The sequence below is a fragment of the Capsicum annuum genome, chromosome 7 (genome assembly GCF_002878395.1).
Source record: "Capsicum annuum cultivar UCD-10X-F1 chromosome 7, UCD10Xv1.1, whole genome shotgun sequence".
In the NCBI taxonomy this organism is placed as follows: Eukaryota; Viridiplantae; Streptophyta; class Magnoliopsida; order Solanales; family Solanaceae; genus Capsicum; species Capsicum annuum.
Window position 1 is genome coordinate 110576256 of NC_061117.1, and position 5888 is coordinate 110582143.

Here is a 5888-nt window from a genome sequence, read left to right on the forward strand (position 1 = left end):
CCCAAAACCAAGTTTTAATTATAAATTCATATGATTTTGAATTCTTATACATGAATTTCAAGTTAGGGTTCATACCCATTATTGCTATTTGAAAATTTATGAGTTTTTAAGATATTTTGAAGATGAATTCCATATCTATTTCCATATTTTCATTCCTAATGCTGTAAATTACATATTTTGAGATGAATTATCATTGTTTGCATTATCAAGAATGATTATTATGATGTTTTGACATGAGATTTATGCATGGGTTATTTCCCCAAAATTAAATAATATTATTTCAAGAAAGATGATGCTCCAGACATCTTATGAGCAGATTTGTTACAGATTTTCAGGAAAAGCTTTGATCTTTTGATCGTCAGTTTAGCTATGGAATCCACTTTATAGATTATTATAGATTACAAAACTTGAAACAACTTTATTTACAGATTTACTCAGGTGATTGCATAATTGGTTTTAGATAAACCCTTAAGCTAGTTTTAAAGTATATTTCCAATAGAATGAGCGTAGCAAATAAAAAGGGATTAGTATTTAGCACCGAGCGAGAAGTGTGGGTTTAGCGCATCCTACTTCCATAGATCTACATAGCCAACGTAGGTACAGATTATCAGATTATTCCCATTTCTATATGGATGACAGATTTATCTTGTTACCGATCACATGGGTAGATTATACTCCCTGGCAAGAGTATGACACCTCTCCCCAATGTGAGGTTTCTTTCTTAAGAGGACTAGATGTTGGACTCTATGTTATCTCACATGGTTTATATCGGTTAAGAGAACCACCCTACTAATCAAAGTAAAAGAATGAAAAACTGTTTTTAGAAAACCAAGTGTAAAGGCTCACAATTTTATTTAGAATATGCTTTACAGAAATATAATAGCTTCAGAATTTAGCTTTCAAATATCAGATTTAGAGTGACCTCTTATACACTTGGACAGTATGATTTTAAGATAGAGTTATGTACTGCTTTTAGAACTAAATATTTTGGCTCACAAGATTTATAAAGTATCTTTTGCTTATTATTGCTACATATTTTAGTATTTCAGATATTCCATTTTATGTGACTCATTTACATTTAGCATGCATTGTTTTATAAATGACGATTATGAGATGATGTTTTACTTATGAATATCACCCCCATATACTCAGTACATCCTCAAAGTACTGATCCACATAAATATTTATGTGCTACACTGTCTCACAATGTAGGTTCAGGTGCTAAGTGTCATCAGCATGAGTAGTTTGAGCATCTCCATCTACATACGACAGTTAATGAGTCCTCATAGTTCGGGGACTTATTCAATCAGATTTTGCAGCTTATCATTTTATGAGATTTAGTATTTCCTTTTAGATAGTTCGAGTTAGTTGGGGGTTTGTCCCAGTGACTCTCTAGTATAGTAGTAGAGGTTTGTCAGACTACTTGTTTTGATTCAGATTATTCAATTTTGATGTTTCAGATGTTATGTTTAGATTATTCTCAGATATTAAAAATAGTTTCCGCATTCTAACATGATTTTATGTCTATATTTCCATTATTAAAAGATTTAGGCTCAGTAGTATGCAGATAGGGTTAGCTTAAGGCTACTCGTAGTCTTGAGTACCGTGTGACATCTAAAGATTAAATTTCAGGGCGTTACACTAGGATATATAACTTTATCATCTTAAATCCACCGTTAGGCTATATGGATCTAGTGTTATCTCCTGAATGGGTCTCACTCTTGAATGGGCCCCAGTGCATGCAACCGTACAAACCAGAGATATCATAGATGGTTAGGCATTCCTTTGTACTCTCTAACCTCCATGATACATATATACAAGTGTATACTTAGGGGATTCACTTGTACCTCACAAGATAACCGCCATTAAGACCACCCCTCATTTCAGCAAACATAAGTTTCTAATGTCAATCCTTCAAACTCACACCTTCATCGCTAGCAATCACAGCCCCCATTATTTCCCAACTAAAACATTTAGCACATAACGTAAAAACCAATTCCAAAAGTCAAATATTAAGGCATTATTAAGTGGTATGATTATACCGACTATAGCTTGGAAGCAATAGCCAAAACATAGGGGCCCGTGTACCCCGCAAGGTTTTCCAAATCCATCGTTAACCATTTAGCCATTTATATCATGCATTAGTTTGAAGAATTAAGTCAAACCAAACACTTTGGGTATTCTGTGATAACCCTAATTGAAATTCCATCCTTTCTAATAACTATAAACAAATTTTATAGTAAAAGGTTGGGGTCAAAACAACTTGAAAAGTCACAAGTTTAGAGAAAATTATCATTCTCAAGTTTAACCACCATACCTATGCACCCACATGTTCAAAACCATCTTTAAAACATGGAAAACCATAAATTAACATAGGAATGCCTCATTCAACATTAAGCATTCAAAAACCCCAAACTTTATTTGAAAACCATAACAATACCATGAAAGACATACATTATAACATGTGATTTAAAAAAATAACAGTGAGTGAGGGGTAAGATGCCTGAAATACCAACAAATTTGGAAGAGATTGCACCTTTAGAACCTTAGAAGATCACTTTCCTTGAAATGCTAGCATTAGCTTGAACAGAGAGTTTGAGAGAGAATTTTAGGAGTATTTTATTAGGAATGATGTGATAATGAAGTCCTAAGAAAGGTTTTAAGTCATGGGGTTAAAAGGGTTAAAGTGGAAAATCTCCAAAGTGCCCCTAAATTAAAAGCTGAAAAAGGATCGCCTTTGGCTACGAGTGAACAATCGACTCTGAACTACAATATATGACTTATGACCACGTGTCATAACCAAGACAATAACCAAGTCCCCCATACACTGTCAACCTTATGACTCACTATCCTAACCCATGACCAGACTATACAGCTCGAGAGATCCAGTCGTATACAACACATAACTGAAATATGTTAGACAGTGGACTCTTTACAACTCCATTCAACAACTCATAACATATCCCTACAGCTCTTAGTGAACCACTCATATTCAGAGGAAAGTCAAACTTCTAAGTTAATTATTTGGTTAAGGTTCGTCATAACGACTCATCACCACTTTTAAGGACTCATATACTATAAGTCATAACTAAGATAGATGTCAAACACCCTTCATTGGTCACCCTATGACTAGGGTCACTTGACTTATCAAGACACCATATGACTCGTACGGTCAAGTTGTAACCAAGGTAGCTAGCTCAAAGCTCAGGAAATTTTTAGGCTAAAAATTTGGGGTGTTTCACAAATGCTCTAACGCTAAATGGAGTATAAAAGATAACCCCCTAATAAATCTATGCACCAACTTACTCTAAAGGATATAACATTAAAGTATGTCTAGAGAACTAAATAAACTCAATCGCATTTTCTAAAACTAACCTGGAACCCTGTTGGACACAAAAAACTAAACTCTAGTTTGAGAGCTTCCTGATGTAAAAAATATTATATCTGGTTGTAGGAATCAAAAATAGGCTCAAAATCCCCAATTTTTAATGCTAAAGGGATAAAATATCCTTAGACTTTAGCTAAGCCCAAGCTAGCCCTAACCTCTTGTTGACGCTAAAGATCTTTGATATTAATATCTAATTCCAAAGCCTGATGTAAAGCTAAAGCTTGAGAAACACATGCAATAGTCTCATCAGCATCTATCAATAACCTCGTATCATCTATTTAGAACAATATATAGTCAAAGAATATACTAGAGTTTCATAGAAATACAAATACACGATAAAAAATTAATAATAGAATTTCTTAGGAATGCCCTACATCCTCTAGGACATAGAATACAAAAGCCTCAGCATCAATCCATGGGATTGTACTAGACACATAGAACTTGTACCAATACACCGGTAAACCTAGGCTCTAATACCAATTTATCACGATCCAATATCTCAGGTAAGGATGGCACCTGCTAAAACCCACTAGCAGGTAAGCCTACCTATAGAGCGGAACAACCTGTAATATATTATAAAAGAAATAAAAGAAAATCATGAATAAAGATGTTAAAAATAATAATATTTATAAAGCAACCCTAAAATATGGTGTAATCGGTACAAAAACTTCTAATAAAATAAGAGTATAAAGTTAAGTGATGAGTTAATATAAGAACAAGTTAACTCTGAATACAACATAGATATCAGTCTAATCAGTAAGTGGAAGAGTAATAATACTCTTAATGCAAAGAGCTGGCCCCAAATATCCAATCCATAGGTACTCTACATGATGCACACAACAGTGATGAGAGCATCCACTATGATTAGTAGGCTGCAAAAATATAGTATAAGAACTAAATATGCGGTACTCAGTAGACATAGATCGTCTCAGTTCAAAAGACAATGCGAGCATAAATAACACATAAAATAGGAATACAAACTACAAGCCACTATCCAGGAAGCTTAACATAATAATCTAGTGAGGAAATAAGGATAAACTATCCTATTATCATAGTAATCAGGATAAAAAGTACAATATCCTATATCACTAGTCAAAATACAAAGGAAGAGTGAAGAAAAGTTACATGACAATATATAATTCCAAGAATACGTATACGATATGAATAGACAAGAAGAGAGGGATTTACGGTGATTCCATATATATATATATATGTATGGAACTACTGAAGTTAATGACATAAGGTAACCAATTAAACTTTTTTGGGCATCCTAACCAAGTAGGAAAACTAGTACCGACATAATCATGGCCTTCTACCATAATGACTAATCCTGAGGTACCTATTAATAGTATAAATTACCATAAAAATAAAATGGATCATAATCGAAACGACAACATCCAATTCCAGTACATAATAACCTACCACGAACTAACTATAATAACAATGATAAAGTAACTGGACAGTCTAGAAAAAAATTACAAAATTGAGCCCTCATGAGCTCGGAAAGTTCAATCAAACCCTCAAAAAATAGAAAACATACCCTATACATGTACTACTCCCATAAGGAAAATAGATATAAGCACCAAACAATGTACTAGTGACTAGCAATGCATCTGAATGAATAAATACAAAGTAAATCCATAGTACTATATCTGATCCCAGTGCCATAATGTATCATGTGTATACACCTCATCCCGTACAACATCTCGTATAGAAAAAACCTACGATGACCTCTTTTCTCTAGAAATGTGTCTCATGGACAAAATGGACCTTAGGGGATTTAGAAATATCCCCATACACTATATGGTCCTAATACAAAACCTCTTATAATCATCATCATCAATCTACTTTGTCTAGTATCAAAGAGATGTAAATATAATAAGTACACAAACTCAAACTATGACTAAAAGAGTCTAAGTCGATAAATCCATTGCTCGAGATCATCTTTGAGTCTTAATCAACATAACAGAGCAGAAAGGGTCGGAATTTCTTTCGATCAAAGTAAATAATAATGGTAAAATAATAGATAAAAGATATATCAGAATCAAGCCCGATCTAAGTTCAAAAAGATCATCATTAGATTTGAAAGATCATAAATCATTAAATAATCTTCTACTACATTCTTTAAATGATTCATTTAAAAGAAAAATTAGGAATAAATTCCTTTTTAGAAAATAATTGTAAAATCTTGGTGTTGGATAGAATTGTACCAATAGGTGAGCATGAATGCACCCAAAAGCACTTAAGCATCTATAAACTAGAAATATACCCTCTCAAAAGATAGAATACTCACATGGAGACCAACTGGTATAGAAATCATTACATGGGGCCCTACAATATTTGCTTAACTTGAATGATAATAACACTATAATTCGAGAAACTTCGGTCCAAGTCACTAAGTCAGTTAGTAAGTCTAATACTTAGGTATCATTAGCATCAAACTATGACTAACATGATTATAAACTGGGTGATAGGATTCTATATCCATAACAATTATTTC